This window comes from Peromyscus californicus, unplaced genomic scaffold, assembly GCF_007827085.1.
Source record: "Peromyscus californicus insignis strain IS unplaced genomic scaffold, ASM782708v3 Scaffold_10__1_contigs__length_136768540, whole genome shotgun sequence".
NCBI classification, from domain to species: Eukaryota; Metazoa; Chordata; class Mammalia; order Rodentia; family Cricetidae; genus Peromyscus; species Peromyscus californicus.
The window spans coordinates 44,489,696-44,508,431 of NW_026294391.1; the positions used below are offsets into that span (position 1 = coordinate 44,489,696).

The 18,736-nt window shown below is 35.1% G+C and overlaps 1 protein-coding gene across 1 annotated transcript in view; it reads right to left on the reverse strand.

Annotated features, from left to right (window-relative positions):
• Il1rapl1 (interleukin 1 receptor accessory protein like 1) overlaps positions 1 to 18,736 on the reverse strand; it is a 1,314,477-nt gene that overhangs the window by 18,037 nt on the left and 1,277,704 nt on the right. The window lies entirely within an intron of this gene.

The following is an 18,736-nucleotide window of genomic DNA, read 5'->3' on the forward strand; positions in this document are numbered from 1 at the left end:
AAAATATAAAATGTTCTTCAGAATAGTGTTTCCCTCCAACTGTGTGAGCAGAAAGAAGAAGTGAGTAGGTAATACTGTGGAGTGCTTTGGGTCTTTGTTCTCAGAATACCAGTTGAATTTCACCACACAGAGAAACCTGAATGAAAGTACAGCTTATATCCACAGGATGGATCAGAACATCCTGATTTAAAACACACTGGACATTGTGGGAGAGATAGTATTTTGATCACGACCACTTTTGTGGTCCAAGGAGCCAAACCCAGGACGTCATGCTAGGTGAATGCTCTGCCACTGAAATACATATGTGGCCCACATTGTGACTTTTTTAAGGACCTGTTTTTTTTTTATTTATACTTTGTGCTGGCTAGTTTTATGTCAACTGAAACCAAACCAATGACATCTCAGGGGAAAGAACCTCAACTGAGACATTCCCTCCATAATATCAGGCTGTAGGCAAGCCTGAAGGTCATTTTCTTAATTAGCTATTGATTGCGAGGGCACATCCCACTGTGGGTGGTACCACCCCTGGGCTGGTGGTCCTGTGCTCTGTAAGAAAGCAAACTGAGCAGCCATGGGAAGCAAGCCAGTAAGCAGCATTCCTCCATGGCCTCTGTATCAGCTCCTGCCTCTAGATCCCTACCTTGATTTCCTGTCCTGACTTCCTTATACAGACTGTGATTCAGGATATGTAAGTCAAACTCTTTCCTCATCAAGTTGCTTTTGGTCATGATGTGTTATCACAACAATAGAAACCCTAAAGTAAGACACATAATTTACAACTAAAATTTCTTGCATAAGAAAAGAATGGAAATTTGATTAAGAATACTTAATTCCCAGTCTTAAACATTGCTTATGAGAGAACATAATTGTGCTATTACATTGGGAACGTTTTCTAATAAAGTGTTCAATGTCAATAACAATTCCACTCCTATGTAGTTATCCAAGAGATATAAACAGATACTTTCAGGAAACATTGTGCAAAAATGTTTGGAGTAGTCTTATCCATACTAACCAGAATGGGAAACAACCCATCTCATTAACAGGAGATGCTGGATAAACTAGTGTCAGCCCATAAATAGATTTTATTCACCAAGCAAAAGAAGAAACTAAAGATATACACCATGTAAAAACTTATAGGGTTACACTGGGTAAAGGAAGCCAAACACAAAGTACTATTTACCATATGGTTGTGTATAGGAGCAGCCTATTACAATGCACAGTGATATAACCCAGAAACTGTATTTTTCTTGTGGGATAAGTGAAGGGAAAGTTTATTGGAGAGGGGCAAGGGGGAACTTTGCAGGGTAAAGGAAATAGTTTTTTTTTTTTAATCTTGTCTTGGGGTGGATACACAAGCGCATGCATTTGTTAAAATTTATTGATCTGATCACTTGAGGTCTATGAATTTTATCTTATGCCAATCATAATTCAATTCTTTAAAGTTCTGATTGCTTATGAAAAGCTATTACAATTTCTGACCCAAGGCCTGTGTGGGGAGACACTCTAAGGAAATATTGGAGTCAGAACAGCTGTTCTCCTGTAGATAAGTAGCCAAGCAAGGAATGATTTTTCTACAGTGCCTCCAAGTCTACCATTTGTAGCTGGAGGTATAGCATAGGCCCAAGCTTGTAACATAGTATAAGTACCATATCTACTTAAATAGCTTTAGAGACAATAAAAATGATGCCCGAAGCACATTCTTAGCAATTCAATTAAAAAAAGACTCATTTTTCTTTAGGTGGTGTTCATAATCTAGGTTTCTACATACTTTCAAACAGCTATTTTTTCTTGGTACTTTTAAAAATTGTTGTATCTTTTATTTTTGAAATTATAATATAATTATAACATTTCTCCCTTCCCTCCCCTTCCTCCATACTCTCATATATCCATGTTTATTCTCTTTCAAATTCATGGACAATTTTTTTTTTAGAAATTGAATATGTACAAAAGTAAGTTATTTTTATTTCTAGAGAACATTTGAGCTATTTATTTTTATAGAGGTCATGAGTCACCAAAGTTGTACATAATATCTTAAATATTCCACATATTTAGACAATCATAGTATTGTATGATATGTAATAAGAAATAATAGGGTTGATGTAGCTTTGCAATTAATATACAAACATGAAAAATTACATATACTTAAAAACTGAGCAATGAATAATAATAATTCTTTTGAGGTGCAGTCATTTATTACTACTAATAAGAGCATGTGAAAACTGGTCCAAAGAAACAGTATTTGCAACTTGCTGTTTTACCCAAAATCTTAAGCATATGTCAAATTTCTCTTCAGATGCTCTGTGATGCTATGTGTAAAAACATGGTGTTCTGTTCTTACGGCATCCTTCGGAGGAGGTCAGGAATTATACTTTGTCTTTTCTCACAAGGCACACACCAGTGCCTGCTCCTCTGTTGCTCTATCTTATATCAGCATATCTATTGTAAATGTACACAGATTACTTGCTATTTATTAAGCTGACCTAAAAAATTTGTCACCTTGTGAAATGCTCTCAAGGAAAATGGTGCATTAGATTTAGTCTGTATATTCCTGATCCAAGCTGAACTCTTCATTAATATGAGCCTTATGTATTTTATGGCTTAGCTCTGAGTTCAGGAGAAAATCAGAAGGGCTAAATTTTGCCATAGTTAAGAGAAATTACCTCGGCCTCCTATTGTCCTTTATCTTTGCATTACTATGTGACTGTGAATGGTGTCGCCCTTGCAAATGTCATTTTCCTTTTGAAAGGAGCCTGATTTTCAGTTCTACTCCAAGTTGCCTGAAGTGGCAGCATTAGAAAACAAAAAGATTCCATTTCAGCACAATTCAACTTTTGAGACTGGAAAGAGAAAATCCAGACTTTCAAAAAGAAAAAAAAAAGTATCACTTGGTTAAAATGATAGACTCTACCTCCTTTAAGGGACTGAGACTGAATATTGAAAATTGTAAAGCAAAATTGCTCAGCAAAAACCTAAGGGAAGCTGGCATTTGCTTAAACACAACAAATGAACAAGTGCCAAAGAGTTACATTTAAGGGCACCAACAGTCATTTAGTTACAGGCAATTTAACAATAGTCCTTGGAAAGCTCCAGTACAGTCTAAGAGAAACACATTGATTATTGCTGCAGTAGTAGACTGGCTTCTGAATAAATTGCTTCAATTTAAAACTAGATTTGCTACAAGCATTTTGAGCAATGACTACAATTTTTTTCTCTTATCAAGACAGTTGGTGTAAGCAACCCTTTAAAAGAAACAGCTAATTAAAATAAAGCACATGCCATCTCTTAGTATATTGGATTACATTGCAAATAATAAATGCACTTCGTTTATACTAATCTTGCTGCAAGTACCTAGTGTAGTTAAAAAATATATTTTATTGGCCTGTACCTGGTATTGGTGTTTGGAAATTCTTGCTAGAAATCTTTGAAGAAGTAAAATTTTAACAAAATAAAAGTTCATGTGTTTTTTGAGCTCAGTTTAAGTTTCCATTTTGCATTTTTTAATCTCTATTCATATTCATATAGAGGTATAATCTTGTTGAAAGTGTAATGGAAGACTTTGAGTGGCTTACTCTTAAGTAGTTCAGTCTAAAATTGTTCTGTTCTTATATGAAATCCTTTGAAATATTCTTACCTGATATATAGGCTGTAAAATGCAAGTTTCTTGTGGAAAGACGTGATAGACATTATAATGATCTCAGTTTATTCATTAGCTTCATTCACGATGTGCTTTTCCCCACTACCCTTGTGTTATAAAGAGCTAAGGTTTATAAGGATTTATCCATCCACATAACTTCATATGCATATTTATTACTCTGGAGCAGTATAAATTATTTGTTCCTGACAGGAGGATAATTATGCTCAGCCCAAAAAGATATTCAATTCAGTTTTTACAATACATCAGCACAATTTAGAAGCAGTTATATTTTTGGGGGGCAGGGGGATGATACATTAAGAAATCAAATTGCTACTTGTATAATAGCAAGAAAAAGTTTTGGGAAGGTATATATTCCTATGTAAGGAGAATAATTTTAAGTCTTTTTTTGGAAGAAAGAAAGATACATAAAATTGTCATAACCAAAGTAAAAATAGATTATCAATGGAATAGCTTAATCAGTGTGACCAAATATAGCGTATCTTGACATTTTGGGAAGAGGTTATCAGGGAAAGCGTTAAATGAACTTTTAGTTACTGCCAATCAAGGATGGAAAATATAGCCAATGGTTAGAGCCCAATCATGATGGCCTATTTAAGACTAAATTCCCAGAAGCCTTTGGAACTTAACTGTCATATTTTAATCCACCACAAAATAAAAATGAAGAAGGAACTAGAGTAAAAATGCATCATTCTAGGTATAATTTTCTAAAAACTCCACTTGGAATATGGTTTTTGTTTGTTTTACCTTGAAGAAAGGACTATTCTTAAGTGTTATGCTTTTAAGGGAAGATATAATGAAACACAAATCCATGAGTTTGTGTAAATTATAATCAAACAAAATGGGAAAGCTTTCCATAAAAGTAGAATGCTAACTAGTGAATAAAATAGAAATGACATAGAAATTCTCATTTTCCTCCACCACAGTAACAATTGATTCAGGTTAGAATTATCAATAAATGTTAAAATTATGAAGTAGACAATTGGTGAGGCAGGATGCTCACATTCTTAAGGTACCTTCTTACTGATTACATAAAAGGAAAAATAAGCTTCATTTTGCAAAAGTGGCATAAGTTAATATTGCCAGGAGTGATATAAACTGGTCTCTGGTATAAAACACTAAGAAGACATACATCATTGATGGTAGCTAGAAATGGATAATAATTTGAAAAATGAGGAGTTGTCAGGCCAATTTAGCCTGAAGGACAGTTGCAAGAATCCAACTCAGCTTGTTACTACTCTTCAGAAAATATCAGTATTGATTAAAAACAAAGAAAAGTAAGGAGCCATCTCAGATTAATGGACACAAGGGAAACTGGACATCTAAATGCAAGGCATATTATTATATTGAAAATGTAATATAAAGAGTATCTGTTGAGACAACGTCTATAACTAGACTATAGACCTACCCTATAAGAGACAGTAGCCTTTTATTACTTTGAATTTTTGTAAATTTGGTAAATGTTCTTTGGATATATAAAAAAGCACTTGGTAATTTAAGAGAGTCACACTTAAGAATTAGTCACAATGTCTGCAATGTACTTTCTGTGATGCAGCAACAACCTGTGTTTGCAGACATAGTATAGTTTATCCATTTTCCTATGTTCAGGAATTATTTAACGTCAGTGTGCTAAAATGTTAATAACTGGTGAGCATAGGTGGAGAAAAGAAGTAGATATTTATTTATTTATTCGAATTTTCAAACTGGGTTTCTCTTGTAGCTTCGGTGCCTTTCCTGGAACTCACTCTGTAGCCCAGGCTGGCCTCGAACTCACAGAGATCTGCCTGCCTCTGCCTCCTGAGTGCTGGGATTAAAGGCATTCACTACCACCGCCTGGCGAAGTAGATATTTATTAAACTAACCTTAAAATTTGGGAGGAATGTTTGTTTTTTTGTTCTAAAATAACAGCTAAAAATAAAAGGACAAATAAATTGGAGATATGCAGCAAAATGATATATCTTCCAGACATTACCTTGCCATTGCACTTGTGGACACATTGCAGCTGTGTCTATCTGCACAAGACCTGCCAAATATTGGGCCCCACTTCATTTCATCATGAATGGGAGAAAGGCCCATGAGGCCCTCCATTTCCTTGAGGAACTACTGGCAATGAATGGTTGCTACAGGAGAGAGATTTTGTTTTCTTCAGTTGTATAGAACACCGACAAGGTGCTCTTGCTGTGGAAAATGACCTCCCACCCATTCTCAGGCAAGAACTTAAATTAAACTCAGTGGGTCACATACGAAGAGAAACATAAAAGTAGGAAGGAGATTTGTCAAGAAGAAGGGTTCCAGTAGGAGAGGAAGGGGGTAAAGGAAGGGAGTGAGTGGGAGGTATAAATGACTAAGTTATTAAAGAAGTGTATTAAACTGTCAAATGATAACTTCAAAAAAAACATCGCATTATCATGTTGTTATAAATAAGTGTATTTTTGCTTGATTACCTTTGAATTAAGTTGCACCATGTACACTTACTTTCATCTAATCTATACAAAAGCCTTCAAGTTAATGTTCCCCAAATATGTCTTCACCTTGAGATTTTCTCCAGGTACTTTGTTGATTATCCATCAAATGAACTTGGAATTGTTTGTATTGACATTCATTCCTTTAAGCTAAGTGACCCCCAGCCATAGTCATCCATCCATTATGAAGTGAAGTTTTATTAGAGTCTGTGGCAACCTAGAACCTTTGCCTTACATTTATTCAAACCCTACCAACCCTGCAGGAGAAGTCTAAAGTCTGTTTTCAGTGAAGCTTTTCCTGGGAAAGTGATTCACACTTACAACATGGGTTTCCTGTTGCTCTTTCATCAGTTACTGTGTTGTATGTCAACAGAGTGGCATTTGTCTATGCTTTTGTGTTATAAACATAATAAACAGTTGCTTTGTCATAAGAGCTTTGGTTTCGGCTGTCCCTTCTGCCCAAGAATGCTTCTGTCCCAGGTGCCTCATGCCATGCTTCTCTTCTTCCTTTCACCCCTTTATCCTTTCCACTTCCTCCTCCCCCTTCTTTTATTCTCTCTCTCTCTCTCTCTCTCTCTCTCTCTCTCTCTCTCTCCTCTCTCTCTCTCTCTCTCTCTCTCTCTCTCTGTCTCTCTCTCTCTCTCTCTGTCTGTCTCTCTCTCTCTCTCTCTCTGTCTCTCCCCCCCCCCCCCCCGGGTGTGTGTACGCATGTGTGTGTGCTTGATGTATGTGTATGTGAAAGCACATTCTTTTTGAAGCAGGGTCTCACTGTGTATTTTAGGCTGTCTATGTATCCTAAGCAGGTTTCAAACTCCCGATTCCCCTAATAAGTGCTGGATTTTAGGCATGTGCCACTATGCGTGGCTAGTCTCATTGATTCTTATATCTTAGCTCATATAGCACCATATGAAATTCTTCTACCAACCACTCATTTTAAGTATTCTTAAAAAAAGCATTCTGGACTCATATTTTTCTATAGTTTTTGTTACCACATAATATTCATTTTTCTTATTACTAACCATCTTATTATTTACTTTCTGATTTGATGAAATTTAAATTACACGATGGTGACTCTTGGGTTGTTTTACTGTTTGTTTTTTCTCTATTCTTTAAATTATTTTCAGTAATTATCTCAAGTCCTTTGAAAATTGTCTGGCATACTGTAGAAACTCAATGATGATTTGTTGAATAAATGAATAACTAGATAGATGGTTACGAATTCACACAGTTTTCAAATAAGAATTTATTTTTTTCTACTCTAAAATTCCAGTATCTCTGTTAGTGATTTTTGGTTTAATGTATCGTAATGTTCAAACGGCTGAAAATTATAACCATTACTTGGTTAAATATACATTATACATACAGTAGAGAACCTGGAGCTGAGGGGATGACTGAGTTTGTAAAGTTCTTGCTGTGAAAACATAAGGACCTAAGTTCAATCCCCAAAACTCACATAAGAAAGTTCAAGGGCAGTGGCACATGCATGTCATCCTAGCACGCAGGAGGTGGACAGGAAGTCCTCTGCTGCCTGCTGCTTAGCTAATTTTACTGATTTTGGGAGATCCAAGTACAGTGAAAAGTCTCAAACATCTCAAAAATAAATAGTGGAGAGCAATAGAAAAAGCCACCCAAAGTCAACCTCTGGCCTAAACACACACACACTCAGAAAGAGAGAAAATAGACTTTATAGTATAGAGTTAAAAGTTATCCTTCCTTCATGAATATGCTGATAATATAATCTTGTATAAATATACAGAATTTTAAGTTTGTATTCACTTAGAATCTGAGAATCACCTACTATTTCTTTAGACCTTGGCGATGCTAGACAAGTGCTCTGCCACTGAGATATGACACTCACATTCGTTTTTTTCATTGATTCATTCATTTTATGCTTGTTTAATAAGTGTTTTCTATATAGTGTAGTGGTACAGTGCTTTTGCACTCTACTGATAAAGTGGTAGGAGAAATGTATGATTATCGCCTAAAAGAACTTACATCTTGTAGATTCTGACATGCAAGCACATATCTACTACAAAATACACACTAATATTTATTGAGCACTGAAGTGTCACTGTGTTAGAACATATGTGCTTTTTATATATGAATGTAAAAAATACTGTAAGAATAATAATCACGAGAGAAGTAAGCAACACATTTGGTATATTTTGTGTATGTATTTGTGTGGTTGTGTTGGCAGATTTCAGAGATAAAAATTAATCATTAATTGGCATAGTGCAAGAGTGTAAAGGTTTTTGAAAAATGATTTGATATAGCGTGAAATGTGAAAATATATTTGTTATAAGTTGGATGATTTTAGGGAAATTTCTCCTTGCCTTATTTAGTTAACATATATTGTTTATCTGTGCCTTTCCAAAAATAAAATGGTTGTCTGAGGATTCATGTCATGTATCAGTTAAGCTGGTTTTCCAAATTTAGGTCAGAACAATAAGACCATGATTACCCTTGGGGGAAGTTGGCATTCATTTTCAAAAGGTACAATATGTAGTTCCTAGCATAAGTAGGGATTTATTGCAGAAAACTTTTCCCCTTTAGACTATAAAACAGTATTTGAAATATCAGTATATAAGGAGTATACATTAGACATACACATCATCACATATTTGCGCACACATACAGACATATGAAAGATTCAGAGTGGGCTCTTTTATCTTAGCTCTCAAAAGAGAAATCAGACAAACAATGAGCATACTGTTAAAATAAAGAACAAAAGGGCCTCAGGTGACCAGCTTAGAAGACAGGGCCATTGTATATCAAGGTGTCAAACTGCACTGGCCTAAAAGGAAATATCTTCGAAGAAAAAGTATTTGCTTTCTCTCTACTAGGAATTTCCTTCTTAACATGTCATACAAATAGACAGGCACAGATGGAATGTTACAAAACCTCTCTGGAGAGAAAATTGTCAAAGTGAAGGTGGCATTGCCATTTCCCTCTTTTTTGTTAAAGGATGTGATGCTTATCCTGAAAGCAATAGTCCACCAGAGGATATATTGTCACAGTTAGAGCAAGTCATTCTTCCACTGGGAATGCTTTGGGATGCCCGAAGAACACAGAACATCTGGACTGCTTAGATAACCAATAAGAGCCATGTTTTACACTTTTTTTTTTTTACAGAAACATTGGACTCTGATAAAAAAATATTATGATTTGAAGACTATTCACTAGTGCAAATAAATATGTAAAACACTGTGCACATGTAAAACCTTATTGTACTACAGCATACAAAGTGGGAAGCATTGATAAGTATCAGACTTTTGCTCTCATTTTAATTTTCTTTCTTTAAGGGTTTAATATATTTTCTAATTATTGAAAGCATTAAAAACAACTGTTTTTGGTGAAAGTCACTGGTAATAATTTCTCTCTGGAGAAAAGTTTCATTTGAAATCTTGGTGTTTTCGGAGTGGGAGATTATTGGTGCCAAAACAGTAATGACAGCACATGCTGGCTTATTTCTCCAGTGGGAGTACCAGAAAGATCTTTGTCTTTTCACTTTTGAACGCTTTTGATCACTCTCTGTTACTGAATACATAAAGCAGTTGAGGACCATGAGGACCATGGTGGGACTTTTGCCTTGTTTCTAAATTTGCAAATAGATTATTGAACTTAAAAAAAAAAACATGATGTAATGATCAGGCTTGGGGGACAAGAAATAGCAGAATCTATTATTATTCCTCCTCCAGAGAAATCATTTTACATTACATTCTAGAATTAAATTTTCAAATTCTTCAAGTCAGGTAATTTAAGGTTCATTTGTTCAGGCTTTTTTTTTTTTTTTTTGAGACAGGGTTTCTCTGTAGCCCAAGTGGGCATCAAACTCATTATATAGTTCAGGCTGGCCTCAGACCTTTGCAGTTTATTATTGAGCCTCTCAAATGATGGGATTATAGGCATGAACCACCATACCAGGCTTTCTTTCAGATGTTGGTAAATGCCTGTTACATTTATGTTTATGTGAATTAGGCGACTGTGGTAAGTCAGTGCTTTGAACTGCAGTCACATATAAGGAACTTTAGTTTGTATTTTGCACTAATGGGAACAAAGTTCTGAGGCAACCAGAAGAAAAGCCCTTGGGAAGAGCAACCACTTCAATTAACTTTCAGGCTTGACAAAATGAGGCCCAGCACCTTGAAACTCTGAGAATCTGAAAAATGACCTAATATATATTATTGTGAGTACTTAATATGTTCTTTCAAGATTTCTGCCCTGAAGCTGAGGGACAATTAGTTTACAAATGATAAAACTGAAGGCCAATGAGGCAGAGACTTGCTCTAGGTAACGAGCAACTGAAGAGTGAAAATTAAAAGACTCTCAAGAAACTCAATTTTTCCATCATCGTTCATAATCTCTTTTCAGTCAATCTTCATTCACAGCATAGTTCAACTAATGATAATAATTCTTGGGTGGTTTAAAAATGATTATTGTGTGCCTTCCTGAATATACTGCTGGGTTTTCTTTCTGAATTTATTTTTTCATTCGTTTTTTGGGACATTTAAATGTCCACTTTTAATTTAGAAAACTAAACCTTCATACACACTACTCTTTATTGAGCACATGCTAAAAATAGAACACGTGCCCTAAAAGCAGAGACAAATAGCTAACATATCTCTTAGAGATTGCAAATGTATTTCTCAGCACTAAAAATCTAACACCAGTTACCATGGTAATCTATTGGAAATCAACATACTTTCTCCTGCTATGTGACCTGAAAGAGCAGTTAGCATTTTTTATGTGTCATGTCAAATTTCTCAGTTTACTGACCTGGTTGTCAAAGTTCGACATCCAGGAACTGCTTATTAAAAGTTATATCTTTTGTATTGTATTATGACCCAGTTGTGCCATTTCTCAACCACATGCTGGAACTCACAGCCATACAAAGTACAGCTATCATCCTCTCTCCAGCAATGTTGCCCCAGGATAGTGGTATACAACCCTCCAGAAGTAGTGACTTAGCTACTAAGTCTAATTCATGTATGTGCTTTACCCGAAGGTGGTAAATACCTATGTATTTTTATATATTTTACAAGTGGAATGATTTTCATTCAACAGCCTTAGATAAACTATCTCCTCTAAACAGCCTGCAGTGAAGTAATATTTCAAGTGATATATGAAGCATAATCAATAAAAAAGGTAGATTTGTTCTGCAAATAATGAGACTATGAGAGTGATTCTGAGAAGGAGAGTGAGGGCTTATTAGTGAGTATTGGTCATGGACATACTATCTTATTATTTCTGATTACATATATCATGTTGTGGTTATGGTATGTGTGAACTAAATGATTTGGTGGGCTTCCTTCAAATAATTTATTTTATTCTTTAAAATAATTTGTATTTGTGCATGTGAGTGCAGGTGCCCTTGGAACCAAAAAGTAGTTGTCCCATCGCTGGGAAAAGGAGTTCCAGGCAGTTGTGAGCCACTTGACATGACTACTGTGAGCTGAACTCTGGTCCTTTTGAAGAGTTATAAGCACTTTGAACTGCTAAGTGATCTCTTCAGCACCCTTTCAAGTGTTATAAACGGATGTATTCATTTTCCAAAATGTCAAAATTACTGTTCTCTAATACAAATCTCTGCGTTTTGGTGGATTTCCTTTGCCCTCACTTGAGGTCTGCTTGAATTTTATAGCTGCTCTGTGAGATACTAGGTAGATGTCTATGCAAATTAAATTTTTGAACATATAGGAACTCTTTATCCTGTTGCTTGTACTATTATGTTTTTTTTTCTTTTTTGTATCAATGTACTCATGACGAATAGTATGTGGTAGTTCAATTCTGATACTATGGCCATCCTTCCTTATTATGCAGGGTTGTGATGAAAAGGAAATCATATACATAATGTAATCTATGCAAACAAGTTATATGTTGTTGAGATATTTCTGAATATGATTTCCTTTTAATACTTGGGACATGTAGGAACTGTTGCCAAAAATGAGGGACTTTTCATTTCAGAGGTTAATCATTTTTATACTTGAAGAGAGTGCCCTCTCAGGCATCTCGAGTGGCAAATGCATTCTAGAAGGCAAAATGTCATTGAAGATGTGATGTAAGTAACATCATTAAGAACAGAGTGTGAGGGCAAAGGTGTTGACTCTACAAAAGGAACGAGGCAATTACTTGGATTTAGTCCCACTGACTGGTTTTACTGTGGCTTCCTTCTTTTCTCATATACACAGTGAGCTCCACAGAGCTAGTTGCTCTTTAACTATTAGATGCTACCAAGTTTATTAGTAGGATCTATTGTGTAGCTAGAGCCTTGGTATGCCAAATGTGGTCCACAGAGTGATAGCAACACTATCAGTAACGAACTTGCTTGAAATTCAAATCTTGAATATTACCTTAGACTAATATATCTGAATTGCTTCCCTAATAAGCTCCCTAGGTGATTTGCAAGTATTATAAAGTTTGTGAAGTACAAGAATAGAGACATCTAGATGGCTTTCCAAATGTGGAAACAAATAGTCTGACTGTTGTCAATTCCTGTATGTAAACTATTTGTTCTGTTGACTTTGTGATCTTCCCAACTGCATTTGATATGATCTTGGGGGGGTTTCAAGGTGAAAATTACAGTTCTTTTACTTCGAATTTCTCTGCTATTAACACTTAAGATGCTAAAGGCATTTCCTGTAAGGAGGTTTCTCTATCCCCATTGTAAACCAGTGATTCTCAATTTTTGTTCGCCAGGGATATTTGACAGTGCTGGTAAAGAGGTTGGGTTTTCATCACTGGGGAATGTAGTGGCAAAAGGTACTGGTAAATCATCTACAATGTACAAGACAATTCCCACCACAGTAGAAACTTACTCAGCCCAAAAGATCAATAGTGACAAAACCGAGAAGCTGCAATTGGTGAAATGTAGATTATTCAGAATATATTTCATCAATCTGTTTGATAGGAACACATTTCATTGCATCTATTAAGTAGGTTGATACATTGAAGCATATGACATAGAAGTATACCTACTTTATCAAGAATTTAACCCTTTAGTAGAAAACAAATGAAATGATAAATATGACCATATGTAATGAACTATTTTAGAGTTTTCATTCATATTCATGATCAACAAGGATGTCTGAAGTTTATCTATCTTTGTTTCCCATATTGGTTTTGTTTGGGCAAAATAAGCAGAAAAAAACAACCTAGAGTTATTCTCACTTAAATTATATATTCTGTGTAATAAACTAGTCATCTTAAAAGTTAATTTTCATGTCTGCAAGTTTGGTAGCTTTCTTAAAATATCTTTTATTAAGAAGAAAGAAAGTAAAGGATTATTAGCATCAAACAATTTGGATAATTTGTGTTACTAAAATTCACAATAGCCTTTTAGTGTTTATATTTGTTTTAAGATTAGCAATTAAGAAAAGATTATGGAATTGGAAATAGATACTTAGCTTTCTCATAAAAAAGAGAGTCAAAGAAATAAAAGAAAAAAGGTTATAAAATAGAAGAAAAATTTGACTATGAAATGCCAAATCTTATTAAAGGAAAGAAGCTGTTAAACCTGATAGCTGTGATTTGATTCTGTGTAAACACAACTTAAGCTCCTAAGTACATTGGTGTTGTAAAGGCAAGACTTATTAAAAGTGACCTTCCTATGAATACCAATTCAACCTTCCAGGGAGATAGTGCCATATAGTGCAGTAGGACATTGTGATATCCCAGCAAGATTTGGCTTTCTAAATATATTCTAATACCATGGTCAATGACATCCAATGGCTACTCCTAAACCTCAAAGAAAGGTCAACAAGGTTTCATTATCAAACTGAATCTCTCAAGGAATACATGTACTAGGCAAATAAAAATGAGGACACAGGCACACATTACAAAGATGATTCACTACAAGAAGACATAAACAGCTCACTGGATCTAAATTCACCCAGCTTTAAAACAATGCATCCAAAATTATTTGCACATTAATTACATTACTAAAGACATTTCCAAGATGAGAGAGTTTATTGAGCAAGTCTATTTCCTATCGATTACATTCTTTGGAGTGGGCAGCCTGTACAGAAGAAGTGTAATGGGTTTTAGGGGAAATAGAGAAAACCTAGATGTTTATCATTGCTAACTAGCACTAAGTCTCTCAAATAGATACTTTGTCAGTTCTACTACCTTATGATGAATGAATTGCTATATTATCAATATAGTAAATGTAAATATTCAGACCAGGATTGTTAATGAAGTTTCTTAACTTGACAATTCTAAAGTTAAACAGAAAAGCACAATTCTGTGTTCAGAATGTTTGGTAGCAGAGTAATTTAAAATGGAGATCATGACATTCAAATTTATATTGGTACTTATTTCCTCCTCTTTATTTAATTTTGCAAGTGAACACAATGTTAGGCACATAAGAGATTCTTAATCATCATTAAATGCATGAATAAATGAATGAAAATTTTAGGACAGTGCATTCAAACTAAAGTAAATTTATTGTAAGTTAAAGTTCCAAAGAAATGAGATGTAATTGCTGGAGCTAAAGATGATCATTTCAATGGAATATAAATCAGAATGCATAGAATTTTTAATGGAACATACAATTGCTGCATCCTCCATTACCTGCAGTAGCACACAGTCGGAGCAGAGAAATCTTGTAGTAGCTTGTTAATATTTATTGGGCACTAAGTATGTGTCAGATGCTGTGATAAGCACTGGCACATATGAGTTCATTTAATTCTCATAGCTGCTATAAGTGAAAGGGTATCTTAGTACTCCATTTTATAGAAGACAATTTGAGGCCCACATAAATGGAGTAGGTTGCCTACGACAGAAAATTATGAAGAGTTGACTCTTGAACACAGCCAGCCGTGTTCCCAAATCCATACCCTTAACTATTAAAATGCTTTGTTATAGATAATAAAGATGTCCATATTTTGAGGACATCAAGTAGTCAGAAAATTTGGGGCCAGAAATCATAGGTCACTGACACAGAATCCACTTCTTTCTGATGAATGGAGGAGTGGAAAAATCTGAGGCCAAAACACATTTCTAGTGTGTATCCATTTAGAGCAGTGTTTCTCAACCTATAGGTTGTGACCCCCTAGGGGTCAAATGACCTTTTCACAGAGGTCACCTAAGAACATTGGAAATATTATATCAAAAGCATTGGACAAAAGTAACATCAGAGGAAATATGCTTAGAAAACTTCGGAGAAACTTTATCTGTCAGAAGTTACAGGTCCTAATGCTCAAGATCTAGATGAGTGGTTTGCAGCCCCCTTTGGGTATGTTGAATGACACTTTCACAGAAGTCACCTAAGGCCATCGGAAAGCATAGATTTGCATTGTGATTCACAACAGTAGCAAAATTACAGTTAGGATGTGCCAAGGAAAATAACTTTATGGTTGGAGGTCACCACAACATGAAGAATTATGTTAAAGGGTTGCAACATTAGGAAAGTTGAGAACCACTGCTCTAGATCAAACAACTGTTTTAATGTATTTCTCCAAGGTCGAATTTAAAAGGAAGATTTTGAAAACCTGTAGAGAAGTTTTAAGTTGGTGACAAAAACAAAAGATTAACAGTGGCAGCTTCCAGTTGTTTCTCTGAGTATTAGTCCTCTGAGTAATATAGAAAATTATTTGATAATTGCATAATTGATAGCCTGACAGAAGTCTGACATTCTCATTGAAGATTCAAACCTATGGGATCTTATTTGCTGTGTCCTCTCTTCCTGAACTTTGTAGGGTTGGTGAAGTTAGAGTTATGTCATATGCTGACCAAAATCCTCCTTGTTCTCAGGATGAATGTGGTCATTCCATACACTGAGATGGAATGACCTTTGAGTTATTTGAGATAAGATTGCATCTATTATTTCCTTGCAAGTAAAGACTCCTTTGCCCCAACTCCCTTCAAAAGAAGGGGCACATTCACTTAAAAAAGAGACTTTCTGAGTACACAGACTCGAAGGACTTTTTGAGAATTAATGCTTTTATTTTAATAAGAAAAAGTATAGTTGATGTAATATAGATTTGGGAAAATATCATGGAAAACTTAAGTATGTGAGAGAAACTAAAAATGGCCATTTTTGTCTTCCTCGTATTCAAAGAATCAGGCATTAATGACATTTCTTATGAAATAATTTCCTTGATTCTTCAAAACTGTATTTTTTATGTAATTGGAAGTTTTAGTAGCTGTGTATGCTTAACCTCAGGCTAAACATGCTAGAAATATCCTAGAGTGTATCTGACCCTTACTAATTTCATGCCTGCCTGCAAAATCAGCTTTATTAGCTTCACCCATACATCTAATACATTGTCATTCTTCTTTTCTTATGATAATCCTTTAACTGCTATCTCTTCCATGCTCCAAATGGATATATATGTTGTCAGATCAATAGACTTAAAAATCTTTTTGAGGTTTATTTTATTTTATGCATAAGAGTGTTTTGTATGAAATGGTTGCTAGCCACAATATAGTTGCTGGGAACTGAATTCAGGTCCTCTGCAAGAGCAACAAGTGCTCTTAACTACTGAGCTATCTCACTAGCCCCCAAACCTGTGGATTTTTATCATGTTCCATAAGCTTTTCTTCACCATTTTAATTCTTAAGGATTACTTTAAACTCTTCATTTGGACTATATTCAAGAGAGTGACAAGAATGTTACATATAAATGAGGAATAAGTAGAGGGAGCTAGAGAGGTTGAATCTGGTGAAATTGAAGTTCAGTAGGGTCATGGTGATTATTATCAACCATCTGATTGTTAGGGAAATAGCAATTGAAAGTGTAGACTAGAGCCAATGGATAGACAACTAAAGAAATGGAGATACTTTTTCAACAGATTATTCCAAAGATATAATGGATTTCCTAGAGATTGAATGTGATCCAGTATAAGCTGGTATGTTATTTTGAAAGTGCTATGGCAAGATAAGTTTTTAAGTCTATAGCATTTAAGTTGCTCTCCACGCTGAGGCTGCTTTTGTACTTATATAAATGCATGGGTACGTAAATTCCCTCATTGTTTAACTATGTGTTAAGGGACAGGAAGAAACATTACTAGCTGCTGCTTACTTTTCTTCTCTCCTCACATTCCAGCATAATATGCTACTTTAATAGTACAGTCACCTTGACAGTCAAGGTGTTTATTTTAATAGCTTTCAGCAACACTATTCAAAGAGAATCTGTTTCCCAATAAGGTAGGGAATAGTCTTCAGTGTTCCCTTTCTTTTCAAGCCTCAAAGACTGTAGGATTGAAGTTATTCTTTGAAATTAAAATCATTGTAAATCTGCTGAGTAAGAGAGTACCAAGCGTACTTGGAATAAGTAGACTAGAATGTTTTAACTTAGCATAATGCTGAAAAAAATTTCTCCTCTAATGTGCATAAAAATTTCACTAACTCAAAGGCATAGGTCACATTTTATAATCATCACTAATTTCAAACAATACACACACACACACACACACACACACACACACACACACACACACACACACACCTGTGCATAAGCTGATGCTGCTGCTGTGGAGACAAAGTTACTATTTCAGATACTGCCTTAAATACAGCCCATCTTTTAATAAGATACTATTAATCATAGGAGGATATTGTATATGAAAATAACTATACAAAGTTAAAAATGTCAAGAAGTTCTGTATTGGGGAATTCATCAGGCCCAGTTCTTGCACTAATGGAACAACCTTCGAATCATGACACACTCTATTTCATTAAAAATGCAGTTATTTTAATGACCAAATGCCTATTTCTTATAATAACAAATACCACTTAACTAAACATCTTCTGTGTATAGGTACTTTATTGAGCCCATTCGTTGTCTTATTTTATATTTATAAAACACTGAAGAGTTGATAATATTTTCTCCAATCTACATATCAGAAACCAACACTTGAGAACACCTTGCTTAGGCTATATATTTGATATTAAAGCAAGGCAAAGAAACCAAATTTGACCCAAGAGTTTGATTTAGTCCCTCCATCTATGATGCTCTCTTCTTCTGTGATAGTGGTTGTCCCTTTGTGGTTTATCATTTGTTCGCCATTCTAAAGAAAGCTGCATCTAAATGATGAAGATGTTAACTGCTAAATGATCCTCAGATTTACAAAACCCAGAACAGCTGGATGCCCTCAAACCAAATCAAGATGTGTTCTTTTTTATTCTTGTTCTGTGCATCAGCAAACAAAAAGCATGCCAATTGCTATGAGGATTAACTCTCAGGCCAGTTATACTAATTAAAAAAATATACAGAAACTAGCCCAAGAGGTCACAATCAATTACCAGCTTCAGGAGTGGGAGTCACACACTCAGGAATGGGGAGTTGTTTTGGGTAACAAAGCCCCTCAGAGGACATAATATTCTTTCCTGTTGTCCTTTGCTCTTCCCTTTCTTCTTCCTACAAGTCCATTTCTTTCTATACCAGAGTTCTCTAAGAACGTCATTCATCTAGGGACTAATAGTTATTTTCTCAGGTGCTAGCTATTAAATAAACCTGTCTTTTTTCTACCAGATTTCGCCTTTGGAGTACTGGCTTCTGAATACTGTGTTGATGGACGTGAAGCAACTACCACCTTCATGCACACAATGCTAATATGATTGTTTTATTTGTGCTAGTTTTTTTTTTCCTCAGTTGAAACAAATGGCAAGTAAGTTTTATTAGAGA